Source organism: Crocodylus siamensis, chromosome 8 (genome assembly GCF_052110815.1).
Source record: "Crocodylus siamensis isolate JL-2025a chromosome 8, ASM5211081v1, whole genome shotgun sequence".
NCBI classification, from domain to species: Eukaryota; Metazoa; Chordata; order Crocodylia; family Crocodylidae; genus Crocodylus; species Crocodylus siamensis.
In genome coordinates this window covers 21995014-22019153 of record NC_143402.1, presented here as the reverse complement: position 1 = coordinate 22019153, position 24140 = coordinate 21995014, and the positions used below count along the sequence as shown (strand labels likewise).

Below are 24140 nucleotides of genomic sequence, written 5' to 3'. Positions count from 1 at the left end.
TTTCCCTTGCACTCCTCCCTCTCCGTCTGTTATATCCACAATATCTCTTGTCCTTATATTTAGATTGTAAGCCCTTTGATACAGAGACTGACTTTTTTGTCCTGCATTTATATAATGCATAGCGCAATGCATCCAGATGCTTGGCTGGGGCTTCTAGACACAAGCCCTGATCACCCTTCAGGGTGGCTTCAGAGCCTCATATCTGGGCCTGGCATGAGAAAAGCAGGACCAGATGTGTGGGTGTTTGAGGCACAAAGGTGGTATGGACATACCCCTAGACAAACCACAGTACAAGTAAACAAGCAAGAATAATTTGACTTACTACATGGTGCCTCCTGAATCTGGGGGGACACCCGCAGAAGCCGCTGATGGCAGCAGCCTTGTCGGGGGGCACCAGCCCTGCCAACAGCATCGGTGTCAGCCGTCGGGGGGGCACCAGCCTCATTAGGAGCTCGACCATAACAACCCAACACATTGAATCCCACCATCAAGCCTGACATGTTCAAAAGAAAATAGTGTGTGCAGCCCACAGTTCATGTGCAACCCCACAATAACACACCGGTGTGTCCACTGCATGTAAGAAAGCTGTACAAAAAAACCAAGATGCCTAGTTGTCAGCCTTTTTCCCAGCTCTGGTGCTTCCCTCCCTCTGCACCTACTTTTCCACCAGCTGAATGAGGAATAGTGTTCCTCACTCCCTCTGTTCTTTGCCTTATATCAGAGACACATTTTAATGATACAAGGATCTCTGAGAGAGGGAAACAAAAGGTTAGGCTCTTGCTGAAGGAATTTCTAACTTCATGCGAGGATTCACAGCCTTTTCTTTTTCCAGACCAAGTTTACACAAACATTTGAACTGCCCTCTGCAGAAAGTCCACCGCAGAAAGTCATTTTTGTTCAGACTTGCTGTCCATTACTTGCCTGACATCTGCTGCTAAACTACAAAATCAAAAGACTAGTGTTTAGAAGCATGTCCCTCTATTTCCTCTTCCCACTTCTCTTCCATCTGCTCTGATGCTGGAAGAACTCACATTATCACAACAGTCCCTCCATCTGTGTGAAAAAAGAGGGTGCCCAAACACTTAACAGGGCATTGGTGGCACCCCGATAGTGTCTGCAAGAAAATGCTGGAGGTCCCTTTTCTGCCTCCTGCAGGTTTCTTGGTTCAGGATAAGACTGATCTCCATGGACAATGAAAAGTCCAAAAACACCCATTTCACTCTCTGTGCCAAAAGATTTGGTACAGCCCAGTGGCCAGCACCAAGACCATTTCTTCTTCCTCCATCCCCTCTTACGCGCTCTTACCCTAAGCAAAACTCACTCCTGGCAGTTCTGAGAGGTAGAAGGACCCTGTCAAGCCAACAGAGATATCCTGTATGTACAGTTGTGCATGGATATATATGGATGGATAAAATTCCTCTTGCATATGTTGTTTTTCAGGAGTGCAAGAAGCAAGCATGACACCCGTAGCAAATCACCGAGCTGCCAACAAAATCTCTCTTTTATATGAAAGGAAGAGAGATGGAATTTTAATAATTGCACAGCAGCCCCTAATAATGAAATCCCGGCTGGTGTGAGCGTGTCTGTGTGACGGGGGAGGCAAAGGGGAAAGAATCATTAGCATGGAAGACGTTGTTTGGGTTTTGCTTATCAGTTCTGCTTGTTGAGCGCATTCCAGGGAATGGAAGAAACTCCAACAGACAGCGTGGAAAATTAATTTTTAATGGCTTTTATTAGTGCTTAAGCCATTCTGGGAGGATGAAATAATCCTCGTTTAGGTGGAGTGGCAAAGGTCTTGGAGGACTTTCAGGAGGCTACGGGCCCAGGCAGTCACAGAGGAATTTGTCTTCCCAAGTTGCTAATCGCAGTCCAGAACTACTGAAATACACAGTCCTGCTTCATTCCCACAGTGCTGAGAACCTGCCAGGCATGAGCCTCTGACAACATATGGCATGTGCTTCCCTATAAGGGCTGATAAGGAGTGTTTCCTTTCTAATTTACAGTGCATGCTTTCATCTTGTTTTGTGACCATTTGGAGCCAATGTAAAATGTCCATATGTGGAGAATCCCAGTTTGGGGTCATTTTTATATCTTCTTTGCTCAGCTCTAAGTGACAATGCAAAACATGTAATAAAGGAGAAGCAGAAACAGTGATCAAGGCAGCTTGGGCATAAAGAGCACCCCAGATAACTCGCAGGATGAATCAAGCCCGGTCTCAAATATGCTCTGAGTCATTAATCTCTTTTCTAAGTTAATTTTCTGGGTTTTTAAAGAAAGGCTCAAACATAGAGCACCAGGACCTAAATGAACAACTTTTCAGAAAGGCGTGCCCCCCAGGAAGACCAGACCAATGGACACAAACTAGTCGAGGAAAAGTTTTGGCTGGATATAAGGAAAAACTTCTTTTCTACAGGTAACTAGAATCGGGAACACACTTCCAGCAGAGGTGGTCCAGTTGCCATATCTGGCAATCTTTAAGAGGAAGCTGGACAAACACCTTGTTGAGCTTGTTTGAGCCCAATTACCTCCTGCCTGTGGCAGGGGACCGGACTTGGTGATTTTATAGGCCCCTTCTGGTCCTTCTTTCTATGTTCCTATGAATTTCATGTGTGATGTTATCAACACTAGCACTTCACAGTGGCATCAGTAATATCTACAACCATACACCAATGCCGGTGGGACAACCAGTGCAGCTGTATTTGTGAGGGGAGGAACAGCATCCTAAAGTCAGTGCAGGTGGCACATGGGGACGTAGCCATTAGGATAGCTTCTCTTTGAAGCTACCAGTGATATCACTGGGGCAGAGCTTAGGGGAATCAGGCCAGGCAGGCAGGTATGCGGGCAGAACAGAATCCCTGCCTCAACTCCACGCATTCCAAACAAAGCGTTCTTCTTTCCTCCTTGCATGCAAACATAGCACGTCGGAAAAAAGGGGCTAATAACACCAATGTGGCATGTGTGACAGGTGATTTCTTAAAAAGGGACATGTACAGAAAATGTGGCTCATCACTTGGTATGTACACACTGTGTCACTTGGGTAAACAGCAAAGCCGATGGTCCTCTAGCTTCGCAGGGCAATGTTGCAATTCAGGAAAAGCAAATCTATGGCCAATATGATTATGGACCCACTGGGGAAGATGTGAAACCCAAGGCAGTTGCATCCAAGAACTGTTAGCTGGTAGCCTGGGCTTATACAGCCAGAGGGTCTTCCCTGAGTGTGGCAAGTACCCAGTAGAAGAGAAGTAGCTAAGGGGGTGCAATGTGATGAGCTGACTGGGTGGAGCAGGGAATCTACAGGAATTAAACCCAGGAGCTCTTGAGTCAAAGGTTCAGCTCCTTTAGCTCAAAAGCAAGAGCAACACAAAAATCTCTCTACATGACCTCGCTCCTATGGGGAACAAAGAGTTCCCAGCAGAGTGGGAAGACTGCCTTTTAGAGTCTCAAGACAGGAAACTCTGTTCCCTGCTGGGAGATACCTGTAGCTCTGACCTGGTGAGAATGAAGCTGCCATGCATCCTTGGCAGGTGGCTTGTGTGCATTGCAGCCAGATCTTCTGATTAATACTGCAGAGGCAGCAGTGGGAACAGAGGCCAATCAGCAGCCTAAGGACAGATGTGAAAGGACCCATGCTGGCCACAGTCCTATACAGACATAAAGCGCCAAAGTCACAGGTGATCTGTAATAATCAAATCAAGGCATAACAACAACTCCTATATGGCATTTTTCCTTCATAGCACTTTGCAAAACAGCAAGGTCACTATTCCTGCTTTACAAATAGGGAAACTGAGGCACAGAGAAACAGAGCAATTTGCCCAAGCCTGCACTGGAGGGGTTTGTAGAACGTAGTGTGTAAAGGAGTATTAGGCACTTGGTTTAACTTATACCCTCCAGACTCCCAGAACTACATTCTTCCTTGACTTAATACTGGTGAAACCCCAGCAATCTGATCAGTCATGTGGTGGCGTAAATGAGGGTGCACTAATAGACCCTCACTTACGGATCCGCTCTGCGGCAGGTAACCTAGCTCCCCTTTCACATCACCTTGGAATCTGCCTCCTTCTGATTAGCATGCTTTGCTTTTCAAGATCTCTCTAGTGACACCGTACTAACAGACAGCCTGACTGTGTCATGAAATTACTGCCATATGTACTTGTCCTCGGTGGCCCCTATCCTGGGGGCAGGATGGGGGTGAAAGTTAAGTGGAGCAGGTAGCCCATTCCCTCTGTCAAACAATCCCAGCAAACTAATTATTTGAAACAGGGGGCTGTTCTGCATCAGACCGGGTGGTTCAGAAACAAATCCCATCACTGTTCCTCCATTAATCAGACTCTGTTAATAGCCTTTTAATAAGGAAGGAAAACAAATATGTCAAGACGGAAAAATGGGACGGACTCAGCGGAAATCAGGGGAAGCCGTCTGTGGCCCTGTTCAAAGTAGGCACGTTTGCCCTGGGCACTGTCTGAGTTGGGTTAATCTTACTCGTGCCATCTGGTTTCACACTTATAATGCCATCCTTGTCCCTGTATGTACCTGTCACTTGTGGGCTGGACTGTGAAGGTCTCTGCATATGCACTCCTCTCCAAGAGACTGCAGCCAGATAAATAAGTGGCTGTGGTGAGTACAGAGGATCCCACTGCACTCTCCAGACTCTTCCCTTTATTAGTGTCAGTAGGTAACTACACCTATATTTAGGGATGCCCAACAGTTTCTATTATACAATCCTGTTCTCTGGCATTTATAAATTTGCCAAACTTTAACTGTTCAAGCTGAATTTTTCCATGACAACTGCTTGCCTCAGGCTGATTTTTTAAAGGAAAATTTCAGCAAAATCATTCAGACATTTCTCAAAATAAGATTACGAGGAAATATATTGTTTTGCCCTTTATCAAAAAAATGTTTGCTTCTGTTTTGTTGAAAAGCACTGGTGAACTCCCTATGGTTTGAAGCAGGAACCTGAAATCTGGCAGAAGGTCACTCTGGTCAGAGCTGTGGTCCTGTGGAAGGAATAGCATATCACGTATGGCACTAAAGCCTGTCTCAAAATTCCTTCTCACAAAGGGCTAACAAAGTCAAACAGGAATGGAGTCTCTCTTCTGCTAATGTATTTTGTTTCCTTTTCATGTATTCATTTAATGAATTTTAATATAGCTTCTATAGTCTTATAATGCAGGAGGCCTGTGAATTGCAAGCAGCCTGTGAGGGAGTGAGCTGTGCCCCCCAGGCTCTGTCCAGGCCCTGACTTCCCTTCACTCTGGCTGCAAGAGCAGCCATAGTCTCTGGGCTCCCTCCCTTCTCTGGCTTCTGCATCCTGGGACAGTGAGGCACACTACAGCACAGAGAGCTCAGGGTGAGGCTGGGGGCACATAGCTCATGCTGCGGGGCTGGAGGAGGGTGTCCAGGTGCAGTTGTTGGAGGAGCACGCCCATGGAGGTGCTGCACTGGGGAGTAGAGCTTGCAAGCATGCATTGCAGTAAGAGGGGAGGCTGCAGGCACGTCCTTGAAGTGAGGCAACAAGGCATCCATGTGGGCTGGGGGCCCATGACCACCATTAGTGTGGCCCATGGGGCATATAGCCCCCAGCCACTTAGAAGTTAGATAGCCTTATTTTAATGTATTTTTTTATGTAATAAACATCTACACCAGAAGACATGCATGCTCATTTTCTGTGGGACTATCTGTGATATATCATAAATACAGGCATTTCTGTGGTGGGAGGTGGCAACTGTTAAGTAGAGCAGGATGGCACAACACAGCAATCTAACTGTGAGATGGTTCCAAGGTGATGTGATATCAGGAAGACTCTGGAGCACAATGTTCTTTCACTTGTACAAAGTACAATGGGATGTTTATTGTGAAGGAAGCTGGCTATTTCCAACATCCTTTGAGCACCACAATCCCTCATAAAATCTCCCTGGGCAGTTGTTCAGTACTAAGTCACCCACCCCACTTCCTGAGGCCTGGTCTTTAGTGCTTTTCCATCTTAGCAGAGAGTAGACCCAACGCTGTTTCTGCTGTGAGAGGTGATGAAATGACACAACAGGCCTGTACAATGCTGCAATGATTGCCTGGTTGAAATCTGTGTTTGGGATCATAAAAATTAGAGTTAGAAGGGACCGCAGGAGGTCATCTAGTCCCAACACCCTGCTCAAAGCAGGACTACTCCCAACTAGATCATCCCAGCTAAGGCTTTTTTCTAGCTGGGTCTTAAAACCCTCCAAGGATGGAGCTTCCACAACTTCTCTGGCTAACCTGTTCCAGTGCTTCACCACCCTCCTACTGAGACAATTCTTCCAAATATCCAACCTCAACTTTCCTTGCTGCAACTTGAGACCATTGCTACTTGTTCTGTCATCTGTCCAGCTTCATCGTCTTTTGAACCCCCTTGAGGTAGTTGAAGGCTGCTGTTAAATCAATCCCTCCTCAGTCTTCTCTTCTCCAGACTCCCTCAGCCTCTTCTCAGAAGTCATGTCCCCCAGCCCCCTAGCCATTTTCATTGCCCTCTGCTGGACTCTCTCCAACTGCTCCACATCCTTTGGGGGTCCCAAAACTGGGCACAGTACTCCAGATGTGGTCTCACCAGTGCTGAATAGAGGGGAATAATCACTTCCCTTGATTTGCTGGCAACGCTCCTGCTTATGCAGCCCAGTACGCTGTTAGCCTTCTTCACAACAAAGACACATTGTTGGATAATTCTGTGCAAATAGGTACATGCAAATATCATAACAAGTGACTCAGTCCCTGTATACAGAGTCTGTCGTGTGCCTGGGGACCCTTCTCCCAGAATCACGCAGGCAAGGCCGTCTCCCTCAGTGTCCTGTGCCCTCATTCGAGCGGCTGAGCTGCATGGCCTCCAGCAAGTTCTGCCCATTCAGCTGGTGCCTGCTCTCCCAGTGCAGCGCCAAGGAGCGCAGAGCTCAAGGTGGAGCCGTTCCAAACATTTCCTCCTGTGTGCATCTTGCACTGAACTCCTGACCTTTCCCAACCTGTGCCAAGCATGCATGGTAGTGCTGGGATGTGAGAGAGGAGGCAGAGGCCTCTCCCCAGGAGGAAGGAAGCTCCAGAGAGACCCTTCACATGATGAATGTTAAAGCTTCTTGCTACATTCAGCCAGAGCACAGATCCCTTCAAAGCACCGGCCCAGTGCAGCTGAACTAATTTGAAATGTCATTGAGGTCAGGCCCAGCTTCCCCAGTCATTAACCTGCTTTGCAAGCTACACAGGGTTTATTTATTTACATAGTCACATATTTGTTTAAGACCGAAATCCCAGATACATGGTACAGTGAAGGACTCAGCAGAAAGGAGGAAGCCCAGTGTTTGCAGGGATCACACCTGGTGCAGTGATGGTTCAGAGGGGCTTCATGTCCAAAGCATTTGGGGAGGGGTGAAAATATCTGGAGATCTTCTTGTTCCTTTGCAGATTTTTTCCATTTCACCCCTGCCTCCGCTCTGCTATAAATGCTATGAAAACATTCTTCCCACTTTGCAGGGCAGATCCATGACTGGCATAGATTTACTACTAGGGTAGTAAATCAGCATAGGTTTACTCGAGTCAATGTTGCTCTAGCCCAGCCTAGGATCTAACGCTGCATTTGACAGCCTTTGTTTCTGTTCCATGTTAAGCTGAGGAAGTTCAGAGGTTTACGAGATGTTTTGTTTTCACCTCATTTGGTCATTCACCCATCCCACACTGCTTATCAGCAGCTGGCCCACCAAGGACTTTGAACACACGTTAAGGAAACCCCAGTAGCTTGCAGCCTAGCTGTTATTGCTCTCCCCTCAGAGATGGGAGAGGATTTAGGACATGGATTTAACTCGACACAGACAAAAAGAGAACTAAGTTTGGGGGCCTACTGCCTGGTTATATGCACTAAGTGCTGAGCTACTGAGTAATAAAGGGCGGTTCCTCCATCTGAAGCACCAACACCAGCTGCTGTCCCTACTGTGAGGGAGAAAGTATCTTCCTTTGCAACATGTGGCAGGGCATGTGGTAATGGGTTTGAACTCCAGCAGAGCAGATTTAGATTAAACCTGAAGGAAACATCCATAGGACAATGGAATAAGCTGCCTGGGGGAGCAAGGGAATCTCCTTCACCGCAAGTTTTCAAGAAGAGGCTAGACAGGCATCTGTCTGGGATGCTTTGGGAGCAGCAGGTTCTGCTTCTGTGCAGGGTTGAGGAGACTCTGACGCTTGTCTAGTTCCAAGCCCTTGATTCTGAGACTGCGTTCACACCGGGGCAGTTACACAGCGTGACTTCAAGGGGGTTGCTCCAGCTTCATGCTAGTGGGACATCTGAACTTGGATCCACACTGGCCAAATGACATTAATGAAAGCATTTCCCACAAAACAGAAAACCTAAATGGAAGTGTCTTCTCCAAGCTGCTGCCTCCTCCTACAATTCCTGATGCACTTCCATTGTCTACAGAAACTCAACAGACTGGTCTGGATTAAAAGGAAGGTGCCCCTGATCTACTGGTCCTGTAGTCTAGGAACAGACATTACACATAACCAATTTAAGTGATCAGAAACTGGTTTAAACCTGTAACAGAAAAGATGTTCAGTGCACATATACCAGTTTGAAAATGGCTGAAACCAGTTTGAGATAAACCTGGTTGAATATAGTATCAGACCTAACTCATTAGGGTCAAACTGGTTTATGCAATGTCTGTCCCAGACCCCATCCTTGGTTAAGTTAAACCAGACTCCCCCAGCATCCTGACATGCTCTCTGGGCTGGGCACGGCTCTCTGCTCCACAGCAGGGCTGGCCCCTCCCCTCTGCTCCCTGGCTGCAACTCTGGCGGAGACTGCAGGCTGCTCCCTCACCCCCACCACCACTCCCTGCTAAGCAGGAATTCCCCATCTCCTCTCTGCCTTGCTGAGAGGTGCCTGTGTATTAGCTAGAAGACTACATGCTGACTACCCTCCATGCTGTGGCAGATGAGACAAAGGGAGAATTAACAGGTAGCTGGTAATGTCTGCCAGTTGTTTTCTCAATGGGGTGCTAAACACTGAGTTAGGGATTATATACTCTGTGTTATCAATTCCCTGAGCATCCTGCCTGGGCCTGGCCATGTCTCAGCTCACTATTGTGGAAGGGAAGGGAGGGCTGCTCTAGCACACTCCCAACCCCCTGGCTTCCAGCCTGAGCCACTGCAGGCATGTGCCTGCATGTCTGGGATGTCTGTGCATTTACCAGCTGGTTCAGCCTAGCCAAGTTAGACTAACCTGAAAGATTGACTCAATTCAGGCTCAGGCTTTTTGAATGTCTGTCCCTAGTCTTACTGACAACACTGATCTCAACCCCCAGCATATTGATCTGGAAGCTGTAAACTCTTGCTTATCTCAAAGGGTAGGATCCCCCAGATTATCTGAGCTTTCTATACCATTTCTGCGCAAAGATCCTGCTCAGTTCTTTTTTCCTTTTATTTTTTTGAAGCCTCTCAGCGTAGGGGGCAGACTCATTCTTGTTCTCTGGGTTCCCCAAAGTCTTCTAGTTCCACGTTTGCCTTTGGTTTTCCTTTCTCCCCTTTACTCTGTTCCCCAGCAGTCAAGATATAGTCACTCTTAGACATCACGGAGGCTCTCTTTTTTCACCTAAGACAGCAGACTGTTTTTTCCCTGTTCACTCTGAGGTCCCAAGGAACGGTAACAATCAGAATGGCATAGTCTATACTACTTGGGACAGCATCAGTGTTGTGAGGCAGGTTAACTTATCTCTGTAAAATGTTTTGTGGGCCAAGTACCAAGTTGTGATACTGTTAAGGGATGTATTGGCTCTACCAGAGTCTGGCAAGTACAGGGTTAAAACCTCTCCTACTGTCCCTGCATGGAGTGTGAGGGAGGAGCATGCCTGGACTCAGCTGAGTGCATTCGGTTCATTAAGGGGGGAAGGGAAACACTAAGACAAGAGAGAGCTGAGGTCATTGGCGACACGTAGGGGGTGCACATGGGTGCACGCACACCCTCTGCAAAAAGCGCTGCCAGAGGCCCCTGCAGGCAGTCACCATTCACCACCCCCCGCTTGCTGCTGACACTGTTGGCAGTGTCTGCAGGCAGTCCCCAGTCGCTGCTCACCAGCACTGCCAGCAGCATCTCAGGTGGTCGCCGACTGCCAGTCAGCATTCCCCCCCGCACCCCACCTCCGCCACTGACACCACCGCGGCCGCCTGCAGAAGGTCCCTGCTTGCTGCTGCCATGCCCCCACTGCCACCCTCTGGAGGCACACAGCATTCATGGCTGAGGTGCTGGATAAATCCCATCAGTGAGTTAGGAGGAAGGGTGGCCAGGTATGGCTTGGCAAAAGAGGTATGAATAGAAACAGGAACAGACCAGAACTGCTGCAGTCTCCAAGGCTTCAAGAGAAAAAGAAATCTCACAGGCTCACCCACTGGTAGTCTCATCACCCAAACCAGTTCATGCGTTGTTCTGTGAGCCTGGGGAGCTCACAGGCCCTGAGACCCAGAGAGGCAAGTTGCTATCAGGAAAAATATATGGGATGCACGAAGATCTGACTTGGGGCCCAAGCAGCAAAAGGGACTTAGGGCCTTGGCATCTCTCACCACCCATTAGGAACAGAGGAACTGCAGCACTGGAGTGGCCCAGTGGCCTATATAGCCATTCTCCTGCCCACAGGGGTTGCTTCAGAGGAAGGTGTATGAAACCTGATAGAAGGCAGTTATGAAGTAATCCGTCCAAAGCGGATATTCCTTTAGAGTCCCTATGAATCAGTGGCTGGCCTAGTAGGCTCTGAAACCTAGTTTGCCTCTCACTCATTTTTTTTTAATATTCTCATTAGCCACACACATTTCTAATCCAAGGTTGTGGAGCTGACTAGCCTGTGACAGGAATGCTTAAAAATACACACCAAGATCTTGGGAGAATTCACAGCATCTTTAATTAGTAGGATGAGCTGAGACAGATGTTACAGTTTGCTCTTTGAACAAGGGAAGAGGAGTTTCTTCAAGCCAGGCCTTTTCTCTGCTGCTGTTATAAAGAGCAAAATTTGATGCATTTTCATTAAAACAAGCTGCTAGAAGTTAGGCAGAGTGTAAGCTGTTCCAGTTATGCAAATTTCCAGTAACTTCATTTAGCTCTTCCAGTTCCCTCAGCCCTGACCAGCAATGCCATAAAGCACTGAACGTTAACCAGAGGTACCTCAACACCTGGTTTTGAACCAGTTTTTAAAAGGCTCCTTTCACTCCTGGGCCATCACCGCAGTACTCAGTTCTGTTCATTCCAGACCCCGCATATTGTTCTGCTACTGCAGCTTATTCGTGACTAGGTTTGCCTCACAGGAAGAAATACGTAGATTGGAGATTAACTGAACTTTTGTGTCATTGTAGCACTTTAATTCACATGAGACAAAGCTTTATTAACTTTAAATTAATAAAAGCTGTATCTGTTGAGGACAAATAAAGGAAAGGGTACAGGCAGGGCTTGCTTTTTCAGAGCTGATGTATACTTGTGTGTGGCGTAGCATGAGGAAGAGTCGGGGCAGTTTGGGAACACTGTTTCCTCTCCTGCAGTGCCAGCAGCTGCCTGCTGGAGCACCAGCTTTAGGACATCTGTGCCCTAAGGTATGCCCTGGTCACACAGGGAGCATTTTCCACTTTATGAGCTGCATTAACTCGCTTCCCAAGGGTGCCTAGGAATCTCAGCCCGCGTTCAAAAAAAGCAAAGAGCTGAAGAGGGGAGGGAAGCTGCATAATCTTTAAAGGCAACCAGGAAGTCTAACAAAGTTAACATTCTGGCACTGCTCTTCTAAATAGGCCGTGACGGGGCAGGTGGAGAGGAGCGTGGAACGGCTGTGCCAACAATAGGAGAGATATCAAACCATCCCAGGAACAAAGGCAAGCCAAAAGATCTTAGGGAAAATGCTTCCCATCAGCAAACCTGTCACTGGGTGAGATTAAAGAGCACTTGCCACATCCCTGAAAGGTTGTATTAACAAATGTGAGAGGTGGGACATCTGTATGTGAGATGATCTAATGAACGCAGGACAGTTTAGGGAGTAGGGTAGCTCAAGACACTTGCTTCTCTCTCTCTCTCGCGCACACGCACACGCACACACCCACACACACACAATTCTGGCAAAGCCCCTCACTGCTAAGCAGCACTGCTTTTTGGTGGTGCTCTCCAGTCCAGGGCTCCCTGTGTACAGCTGTGCTGCTACACCTCCGTACCAACCTGTAGCTCCCCTCTTTAACTCCAGTCCTGACAGAGCCTCTTCTGGTTCAGTTCTGAGCCCCTCAGCTGAGCCTGCTGAACATGTTAGGCAGGCGTAATGGCATGTGTTAAATGCACAGCCATATTCATTCTCTCATGTGCTATGTAAAGCATGCTGGGATCCAGGCCTGCAGAGGTGAAAAGCGGTACATCAGCCAAGATCCCCTGTCTCTTTATGAGGCATATTACACAATTCACCACATTTTGTCTGATTTGCTTTATGCATAAGCTTTATGCCAGATGTGCCAGAATCTAAAGACATTTCACCCGTTACCTCATAGCATAAAGTGCCATGGTGTGTCGAGAAAGGTCAAGTCTAACACATACTCTGCCAGTATGTGCAAATTTAGGTTGACATCATTAGCAGAACGGCTAGTTTCTCTAACAGTCTGCACTGTTGTTTTTGCAAAGTGTGAAGCAGAGAGAGAGAAGAAACAGCAAAGCTTTCTCACCTCTTCAGTCACGTTAAGGACAGCAGGGCATAGAGAAGAAGAAAGAAACAGGAGGAGGAATTAAGGGCACCGAGAGCAGACCTGAAATTCCATGCTGATGCTCATATATGCTCATGGGTTTGGCTGCTCCAGCCTGAGCATAGTTCAGATGAATTTGAAGCACTGAACAGCTTTTGCTCCAATGATATTGCATATTATTAAATAAATAGGGGCTGGAGAGCATCCCAGGTCAGCGGCTGGAAATGTGCAGAATCTAATCTGAACAGGCAAGTGTCTGTCAGTTGTTCTGGTGTTAGCAAAAGTTAATGAGAGTCTCAGTGTCTGATCTCCTGCAATCAATTCCCTTTCCTGTTGCTCTCTGAGAAGCTAATATCCACACCACTGCAGTGCTCTTAAATCTGGGTGATACTGCTGCTTTCAGCTCTGATGCCAGAGGAAATTGCTGCATAATGTTTTGTGGCACTTGGGGAAGTTGCAAGGCATGGTTAAGTATGTGGGATTATTCAGCTCTGCAGCCCCATTCAGTGGGGAAAGTACATATTATCCAGAAAAATGTCTCTTCTCCCCACCCCTCTATAAAAAGTCAAATTCACCCACAATGTTGCTAACATTTTCAAAATTATCATGGAAAAGAAATGCAATAAAGGGTGCTGGAGAAGCGGCCATCATACAGCTTGTTTGCTAAAAGTAGTAGCCCAAGTATTTTTTTTTCTCTGATTTGCATTTGTTTGCAAAGTCCTACTTGTTATGAGAGAGTTTCTTAAACCTACCTACCTTGGTTACTTCCACTGGACTGCGGAAAAACCTTGGACATTTAACTGGAGGAAACTCTACCCAGGAATGGGCTCCCATACCTTTAAGAAGGTTTTTCCTGCAGCTGGGGATGGATGGTCCACTGTTTGATTCAGTGCTGGTTGTTCCAAAGTCCTGAAGGGGCAGAAGGAAGGAACGCTTGCCAGGGTATTAGAACATCGAGTCTCAATTCCAAAGCCTTATTTGAAGGGGAAGCTGCAAGATAAAGAAAGACTCATCACTAAGTCTGCACACTGATTATTTTTCTTTACTAAAACAAACCCTCAAATGGCACAGATGGATTTTCATTGCTCAGCATTTGTTATTGTTTTGCCAGCCTTGAAATGGGACCTGCAGGCACTTTGATAAATGGATCGAAAGTGTGTCATGTTTCACTGGAGCTTCTTTCACCTGCTGTTGAAAATGGATCCCAGCGGGTTGAAAAATTCCTGCAGGTATAGCACATTCCTCCAGCAACGGTATGTGCATGTTTGTGGGAGCAGGAGGAGGGTGATTTTTCCTACCCACTTGTGGAAGCCACCACTAACCCAAAAGGCCAACTTCGGCCAGAAACCAGCAGATTTCAAAGGATAGTTTTTAAATGGGGTCCAATTGGCTGAGAGCTTGAATGATCTGCCAGACAAGAGGGATTAGGGAACAGGAAGGCATAAACACAACACTTCAAAAAAACAAAACAAAAACCCAAGCTGGAATGTTGTCTTGCTGTGAACTGTATGCAAATACACCAAGCAGAGGAGATGTGCAACATTAAACTTGGCAGGCCTGCTCCTTCTGAAATGTAAATCTAAACAAGAACCCGCATATTACTTAGACAGCAGCAGCAAACATTTCCTGGTACAAGACAGCCGTTCTGTACACAATCCAGTGCAGATTTGCTACCAGTGAAGACTGCAGGTGACACACACATCTTTGATCAGGTCGAAGGAGACAAAAACATGCAGGAACTACTTGGGCCTGAACATTGCAGCCCTTCTCCAACCTGAGGCTTAAATAATTAAGAAACATCAAATCCCCCATGCTTACCGCAGTGAAGGGATGAAGTCAGGATGCTACCTGTGTGGGGCGTGGCAGATATGGGGGAATTTAATGGGATGTGGATTAATTTATAAATGCAATTAAAGAAAGCTACGTATGGTTATGATAGCACCCATGTTCATCATTACAATAAAAACTGTCTTGTTTTTAAGAAACCAAGAGTCAAATTCCACCCTGGTGTAAGTAACTCCACAGAAGTCAGTAAAGTTATATTAGGGTTCCCAATGTCACAGTCCAGCACTGTTTCCAAGTGCTGGGTTATGATCATTGCCATCCTCATCTGCTCCCTCCCACTACTTCCATGCTACCTTCTTTCACATACAGAGAAGATCAGCCAGCTCCCTCCCTCCAGTCGCTTCTTTTTGGATGTTGCAGAGGAGGGGATATGGGCCAGCCAAGAAGGGGCAATAGTCAGCAGGTCAAATGTGGGTTGGGAGTAAGATACACCTTCCCCAGATCCATAGAGATCCGCAGAGAGTGCCAGTAGGATAGTAGAGCTTGCGTTTCATTATCTTTCCCACAATATTCATCAGTCCTGTGGGCATTTAACAACTCAGGGTGTGGGAGCAGTAACTGCCAACTGGGGTTCTTGGCCACACTACGGGGTTGAAGAAGGTCACCACCAGTGTGAACACATGAGGGCTCTGTGAAAAGGACCTGCTATCAAATTATAGGAGCGAAGAAGGTCAAGCCTCACCAACCCACCCAGGAGGATTTCCATGCAGTGAGGGGGTTTCAGGGAGATGTCCTCTCCCATCAGCCCCCTCTCATGGGCTTTTTATCACATAAGATGGCAATTATACCTCTCATGACCAGCAGTAATATTGAAAAAGACTGGGAACACAGAGGAAGCAGCATTTTTATGCCTGCACTGGTGATGCACTCTGGACCAAGACTGATAATAGGATGAGAATGATGGAGCACAACTGGTATGTGGGGGATTGTAATTAAACAGTAATAATTGCAGTGCCAGGTATTTGCTAAGGATTCATGACCAGCTGGGAGGAGGTGATAGTACAGCAGAGGGACCTTAGCTGTTCATTAATCCCCAGGAAATGCTGAGGTTCTTACTACCATTATAGACTGGAAATGAAAGAGAAAGCTAACACACATGCATATGAGCTTGTTAATGGGTTAAGCAACCTAAATCAGTCTGAGCTGGGCATTTTTAGAGGATTAGGGTTACTAACCAGTCTTGAATTATCACTGAGTGGTGCATTCAGTTCATAATTACATTTTTCCAAGCAGAGTGCTTTCACTTTAACCTATATAAGGAGCCTTAACAGGTGCTTCCCTCCTGAAATACCAGGTGAAGCAGAACACTCTTTGGAATGTGTTTTATGCATGCATACTTTAGCACTTCACCATAAGTATCCAAAATATGTATGGAAGCAAGTGATTCCTCTCAGCCTTCTGGTGGGCAGGCAAGCAACATCATTTTTCCCTTGTTCAGATGAAGAAACTAAGGCATAGAAAAAAGTTGTGTTCTCCCTGATCTTGGAACGTAGCATAGGACCCACCTGCTCTGAATCAGGTTCACAACAGGAAACCCACAGCCTCTCCTTTCCTCCTCAGCGTGCATGCAGCATCCCATCACCTTTTCTTTCTAGAGATGAGGTACAGTGGTGATAAGCTTAGCAGAGCTGTTAGGATTTACTGATTGGGTGGATACATGGAGACCTGAATGCTTCCTCATGTCATGAGCCACTGCTTGCTTGCACATGGGCCTTTAGCTAGCAGTTGGATTGTGTCCTTTCTTTTCATCTGGCTTGAAGGGAACTGCAGTGGGGGGGGGTAGGAAGGATGTCAATCTAAAGTGGAGAGAATGGGAAGAAGGAAAACCAGCCGCCTCCCCTCGGAGACACAAACCATTGCAGGCTTCCAGACACTGGTGAACCCATTCTTGTGACTTGAGAGGAGCCTCTACAGATGGGACAGAGGGTAGAAGCGGGGCTTCCCTGCCTGCCTTTCCTCATGATGGTTCTGGAGCTATGTCACTGCGTGTTAATGTGGGTGGTGGCTCTAACATCACGTGATTCAGATTCCCAAAGGGGACCTTTGCCCTTCTAAACACCTTCCTTGAAACACCTGTGGACAATTCCAAACTGGTGCAAACCAGTGCAGCGTCTCAGCCTTTACCACTTTCTCTGGCAGGAGCCTGGATCAGCCAATAGAAACTGGTGGGTTGTTACCACTATCTTGTGCCCTCCTGTAGAATAAACTCTCAAAATATAGCCTTTTGGTGGCATGGTAGCCCTCAAGAAAGTGGAGGGGTTATAAAGGAAGCCCACTCCCCCCATCCTGTTTCCTTTCCAAGCAGGTAATTATAAAGAGAGAAGGGGCTTTGATTACCCTTCCTTCTTGCTTAAGATTTTTTTAACTGAATGGCTCAGGTGGAGGTTGCAGCTTTGGCCCTTACAGTCCCATGGGATATCCTGATTAAGCTTGGATTTCCCAGGGTTGACTCTTGGCCTGCATGCTCCAACAATGAGCTCATGCTTCCTGCTCTGTCGTCACTGAAAGAATAGCTCCAAGACTCGTCCCCGGCTTCAGAGTTCTCCTGTGCTCCCGCAATCCAGATGACAGGCCTAATTACTATCTATGCAATGGTCGCATCTGGCTAGCATGTGAGTGTTGATCAGCACTAGCAGCACAATGGTAAAAACACAGCAGGAAGATGGAAGGGAGAGCTTGGACTTGCAGCATTTCCATTGACCTGTGACAGGAAACATATTTCAGATTATGTCTCCACTGCAGTAGAGAATTAGCTTCACACTAGCTCGCCTGGGTTCCTGTAGCACTCTGTGACTGCCACATAGACATAGCCTCAGCCTTTGGAACGTGTGGACTTCCAGTCACAATGGCTACAGCAAGCCTTTCTAATAGCTGAGAGAAGAGGTTGCAGCTCTGTAGGATCAGCCATCAGCCTGTGCCCTTTAAATCCAGATCCAGAGAGACACCTCTTTAATCCCTGAAGCTATAATGGCAAAAGGAATCAGGCCGTAAAGCAAAGCAGAAGGCAGAGGCTGCTTTGCAGTTTGAGGTTTCTGCTACTTCAGTTTATGTTTCTGCCCTCCAGTTTTCCAGTGGCCTGAAGCCCTGTTATCTATTAGGCTAGGGCTCTTTCTCCACTAGCCCCCAGAGACATCTGGGTCAGTCTTCTTTGAGCCTTGCATTCCTGCTGGTTTGCAGAGGGAGGAGGAAAAGGTTACACTGGTAGTTTAGTTTGAGGACTGCTGGGAGCCTGAGACTTTTCTCCTTTCTTTTATTGCAATGCTGTTTGTAGTTATTTCTGTTGTAGTTATTTCTGTACCCGGGGACCATTTGCCTTTGGTTCTGTTGTGTCCCAGGTTGCTATATTCCCCTCAAATGGAAGTGATGAGATTCATTTTTAAGAGCTTTTATCATACCTGAACTGGGAGGGTGGGTTAGTTCTGCACAAACATGGCATTAAGTTACTGTCCCAGCAAGCACTGAAGCCAGGGTATGAACCAGGCGGGATTCTCAGGGCACGTGATCATTTTATCATGCTTGTTTAGATACTTACTTGGCAGCTGATACCCATGCCATCCTGGCATCATTGCAGCTGGTACCTCAGTAGCTAAATTAGCATATGTCAACACATGTTGCCACTATACCTCAGGTTGCAATGTAATTCAGAGGTGGTTTTCATGATGGCTGGCTCCACAAACATTCCCTTCATCTGAAAATCCAGCATCTGGAGCTTTCTGTGTCTTACTCCATCACAACTTATAAAGATCCCCTAATCAAAGCTTAGCTGGCACTTTTTGTGGATGGTGCACAAGGTCCAAGAGCAATACAGTCCAGGTCATTTCCTTTCCAAAGCTGCAGTGACTAAGTGATGTTGCCATGGGCAAGGCATTTGCTCATGGGCAGGTAGCTCTGTTTCTGTCTTTGCTGGTTATGTTTTTCTTAATGTCTCAGAGAAGCTAGGGCCAAGTTAACCCAAATTCAAGGGCTGCATCCTCAACTGATACAAAATGACATCCATGCAGCCAAGTGTGAGGGGCTAGCTCCTAGTGTTTGTAGTATTTTTGCAGAGCATGAGGTTGTTAGCTCAGGAGTTATTTGGGTCACACATAGGCCTCCCTTAGAGCTTTAAAAAAATCCTGTGGAAAATATGAATGCAGAGTTTTAGGGTGGGGGGAAGTATCAATGCAAACCACTTGTAATGATAGTCAAATTCAAATCAAACCCACTGTTGGTAAAGGGAGCAGATGTAACTTGAACGGAGGGTCAGAGGTGCTAAATAACAAGAGTCCATTTTCCTCCGGTCTCCTCTCCAACCACGTCTGCGCTCCACAGTTGTTCTTAGGAACTGAAGCACCTCCTCTTGGCCAGCAGCCCTGGCAATTTCATGGACCATGCCTACCATGGGGACAGCTCAGCAGCTCATCCCCCCCGGAGCTGCCCTGCAAACTCCACTGGCCTTGACTGCCTTGACCAGCCCACCATGCTTCTAGCCTTTGCCCAGGTGACCCCAGGGCACCTGGCCATCTACCCGGCTGCACAGCCACCCTTGCCTATGATTTGAGCTTAAGATGGGCATGAGCCTGGAAAACAAGCCAGACCTCACAGCAGGTCAATTATTCCTTTTTCTACCTTACAAGGGAAGGTTCAGAAGCAAACTTGTTATACCATTTTACACACTAGCCCTCCTTATCAGTGATGTGGCTAAACAGCGGCACAGACAGGACAAGGGGGAGGGGAACAAGGGAAAGCATGACCAAGCACTGCCAGAGAGGGCTTAAAAATCTCAGTAATTATACGAGCTCCCCTAAGACCATGCTCTCTTGAACTATAGCCGTTACCCAATGATTCGTAAAGACTCTTCAGGGACTCGGAGAGGACCATTCAACCATAATTACCTTGGCTGCCTGCCACCACCGGCCTTCCGCTTCGTGCCAGGGGACCTCAAGGCATCACTCCAATTAAGCGACGAGAGCCAGGGAAGTGCATGGAATACATTGTTCTCCACAAACCAGCCAGCGATTTCCTGCGCTGAGAGGGGGAGGGATATAAGGCCTCGATCAAACCCTGGGCTTGGTAGCACTTAGAGGAAGCAGAGAGGAAGGGGGGGTTGGACATGCTGTGTCATTAACAGGCACGAGGCGTGAGTCGTAAAAGAAAGAAAACCTTTCACTTTGCCCCATTTCAGGCCCATAAAGCAGGTGCTGACAGAATTATTTGGCAGTTTGTAGTCAGTAGCCCATTACTTGCTAGGTGGCCCCTTTAAGCTCCAAGGCGCTTTGCCACAGCATTACCTGATAGAGGCAGGAGGTCAGGCTAGTGTCTCTCAGCCGGGCACCTTCACACATCTACATGCTGTTGTTCCCAATTTTTTGGCACCTTTTCTTTCCCCCTTGGGGTTATGAGTGTGTAAAGAAAGAGCAAATAAAGTATGCCTTGCTCTGTGACAGAGGGATGTATAGTTTTATCACACCTCACTGAGTTTTGCCCTGGCAGCTTGTCACCAGCTGGGCTGTTAAAGTCCCTTTGAAAAATAGAGAATCTATGGCAAATTACTGATTATTGAATAGGAAAGGTAATCCCACTCTGTGTGATTGATCATCTGGATGCTGCAGTGATAGGTGCTCCAGAAATACCAGAGACAGACAGATAGTATGATACTGCAGTAGAAACACAATAGGGAGGCATCTAGATAGGCACACAGCGCTACAGGCTATTAGAAATATACCAGAAAGACCTACAGACATACAGCCAGCAGACAGAGCACTGCAAATATGACAGACAGGCAGCTCGGCAGATGAACTGCATTAGAGATACGATAGGCAAACAGAGGCAGGAGTGGTAGTTTTTTCAGAGATGTCCAAGATTTCTGATTGCATGTAGGCTGAGTGTATGAATTATGCAATAAGCCTGCAGCCTGATAGGTCGTGCTGCTCTGGGATATCCTCAGTCGTTTGAGGACCTGAGAGACAGGGCTGCCAAGAAACAAAAGGAAAAGGAATTTTGCTTAGAAAGCAACCAGGTCACTTGTCAACATTTCATAGACTCAAGGCTCCTAGATGGAAGTCCCGGAAGGTACCTGTGGGTCTGGAGATAGTTTGCTATGGTGCAGCACAACTCAAGGCTTCCAGGTCAGCCCAACCAGTCCAAGTGCCATCCAAACCCTGGGGGAATTGAGAAGTCTCATAGTGACAATGCATACAATCCAAGGTTACATCACACACCCTTTCCTTGCTTTGGAGGAGCATGGGAAAGCCGCAGGAATTATTCTCACCTACGTACCAAGATGCACCAAAAAATGGCCATTCCCAGAAAACTCACAGTCTGTAATCAAAGGAAACGTCATCTAAAGGAAAAATGTAGCTCTTGGGGAAAGTGAACATAAATGAGGGAGGAAGAAAAGAGACTCTTACATCTTCAGCATGCCATTTCATTTATTTGACCACACCAACCCCTTAACGAAAGAAAACCCAGGCTCATTACACAGAAACATCAAACCAGCCAAGATAATTATCTCTAATTAGTGCTAATTTAAAAGTGAGGCCTTTTCTAAAGCTGAATTGTTGCATATTTCATTACTTCATTAGATGTTGCACAGACAATGTAGATAAGAGAATCAGTTCATTGAGATGATATAAATTTCATCATCTCTTAACCGGAAACAGCTTGGTAACACGACCTATATGCCAAGCAAAATAACCAAAACAAACAAACCCCATTGACTTGACCATTCATCTTCAGGGAACAGTTAACTGAATAGTGTGTTAGTTTCATTTTTTTTAAAAGAGAGAGGGAGAAGCAAGCAATTCATCAGACAGTGTTATTATCTCACTGTCTGTGCAAATATCAATCAATCGTATTTCATTCCAGGTCTTTCTCCCTCGCTGGGATGGTGAGGCCAAATGCAATGCTCTCCAGATTCCTCTCCCCACCCCCTCATGACAGGAGAAAAGGTCATCAAATCAGGGAACAGCCTCCTAATGAGAGTGCACATTGGATCATCATTAATCCTGCTGCAGGCAAATTCCCAACAGCAGGATTGGGGAGGGAGAAACATCCCTGTATGGAAAACGTGCCACATGTCAGCCTTCTGAAATCTCTCGGCTTGCCCTAGATGCACAGAGCCAGATTCTCAGTTGGTGCCAGTGGGGACAGTGGTGTTTTCCCCATCGGCACCAGCAAAGAATCTGATCAATAGGACCTGGCAAGGAGAACTTTACACTGGGCCATCTCTTTCTTCTCTCCCCTCCTCCAGCTGGCCACTGCAGGACTGTCCCCTAGCCCAGGGGTGGCCAACCTGTGTCACAGGTATCACAAGTGGCATGGGCAGCCTCTGTGTGTGGCATGTGGCGCCCTGGGGAGGGAACAGAGAGCACAGTGGCAGACTGGGCAAGGAGCACAGGGGAGGAAACAGAAAGCAGAGCAGCAGATCAGCCAGAGCACACAGGGCTGGAGACAGGAAGCAGGGCAGCAGATTGGGCAAGGGAAGGGGATTGGAGTGGCCCTCAGAGAGGGTGCAGGGCTAACTGGTAGCATACTTGCCAAAAGGGGTTTGCTGCCACTGCTCTAGACTGTGTCCACCAGTGTTTGCCCAACATAATTTTAAATAAATCAAATGAAGGACTATCCACCACTTCTCTGAGAAAACTATTCTCAGTTGAGCACATTTCTTCCTGGCTTGGTCAGTCAATATGGGAAGAAGATTAATTTGCCTTATATACCATGATCCTCCAATTTTTTCTATCACCTTTTCTTCCTGAAGCACTGGTGAGGGAAAGGAGAGGACTGGACACATCTCCATCTTTTTCCTAGTTCTATTCCAGCCTACCTGCCCCGGCTACCTTGGTTGTCCAGGACTCACTCCAGGAGCCAGTTTCTTCAATACATCTTCCATCTTCTCCCTGATCTGCCTTCTTTAAGATACTGCACAGAACCCTTCCTGCCACTACACAAAGCCCTTTGGCTTCCTCTCTGCCTCTGTAGGTAACATTTCTGTACCTGGTCCTGCCCTTCCAAAGGACTAACACCCCTTCTGTTAGACAAGGAGGAGGAGGAGGGAAGGAGAAATGCCAGGTTCTGCCTTTGTGTTTTTAATGAATTCACTCCACTCACTGGTGGAACAGTCTGGCAATCAGAGAAATGATTTAGCAGATGGGGAAACAATCTGTCCTTCCACAGATTATTAGGCTTTTGGAGATCCTTGTCCCTAACTAAACTGTATTCACCTTGGCTTTCTTGACCAACTCAGAGGGAGAATTTTGGACGGGGAGGTAAGAGAAATGTAAAGTGCAGTTAAGATGAGAGGGGTGTCTATGGAACAATGGAAACTTCTTACTCAGTAGATCTACTACTTGTGGGCAACAGCAGGATTACTTTATTAAGTGATATAAATACTGGCTGCTTCTACTTCTCTCAGCCATGCAGAGCCAGGATAGCACTGGCAAACTGAACAGGAATCTTGTCCTGCCTCACACATTATCCACAACAGCGTCAGCTAACATTTGCTGGCAGAGACCTCGGGTCTGATTCTCACATCCCTTACCCCAGTTTACATCCAGGAGCAATCCTATGGGCTTCAGTGAAGCTATGACAGATGGGACCAAGATCAGAAATTGGCCCTTGGTTTCTAGAGATGATGTAGGAGTAAGAAAGAACCCACTTGGCAATTGCAGAGCTGGCAGCTAGCAAAATAATCTATTGCTCTTGTGAATTACACATGATCTGAATGGCTTGTGAGACAATAAAACAACTACTACTTAGTGCACTTTTTCAGCATATTTTAAGAAGCTTTCACTTCCTACCACTGACAGAGTCAGGGCACAGGCTGATCTGAGATATTCTCAGGAAAGGCACAGTAACTTCTAATCCTTAAAAAGTTCCTAGGTAGAAATATAGTAGTTGGAGAAAGTAACTGCAAGTGTTTGAAGCTATAAAACCCAGCAATTAATCTTTGAGAAAAAGGGGCGAGCTTCAAGTTCTTTGAAGGAGCAAACTCTGGAGCTTTTAACATATTTCAGAAGAGTCCAGTGAACAAGGATGAAATATGCAAGTGTGGTTAAGCCTGTAGGCTTCTGAAATATGAAGGAGAGTAAAGTTAGGAGCTGAGAAAAAAGGAGGGGGTTCCCTGCACAGAACTAAAAATAGAAGAACCAAACAAACAAGTAAAGGAATAAAGTAGGCTCCATGGCATAGCAGTGGGTTAGGTTAATTGAATTATATGAAAGCACCATTCGTCAAGATGTACCAGCTCCCTGCGAGAAATGGTAACCAAATCCCAGCATTGTTCCTGAAACAGTGTTTATTTTCAGAAGTGCTGTGAGAGAGATTAAATGTGGATAACTAAGTAAATGTGAGACAGGAAACATGAGCTAGCAAATGTTTTACTGAAAATAGTAGTAAAAAGGGGTGTACTGTACACAAAGGAATCAATTAGTTAATTGTTGGTATTACAGAAAGACAAGAATCATGGGAATTTAATGAACAGTGATTTAGCTTATTGATTAATCAAAAGGCTTTCTCCTCTTGCTTGCATTCATCTTGTTAAGCAGGCACCTTGTTCTTGTTTGGTCACTGCTTCTCCTTACAGTGATTAATGGAAACACTGGGGATATCGGGTGCAGTCT

General features: G+C 46.6%; 1 long non-coding RNA gene across 1 annotated transcript; it reads right to left on the bottom strand.

The window, feature by feature from the left end:
- Positions 1-11223: 11223 nt before the first annotated feature.
- On the bottom strand, positions 11224-19507 carry LOC149858192 (uncharacterized). Its single transcript, XR_016444001.1, has 3 exons — positions 19416-19507; positions 13533-13686; positions 11224-12354 (listed from the first exon to the last, which is right to left on the bottom strand). It is a non-coding gene; the product is annotated as an uncharacterized LOC149858192 (long non-coding RNA).
- Positions 19508-24140: the final 4633 nt, after the last annotated feature.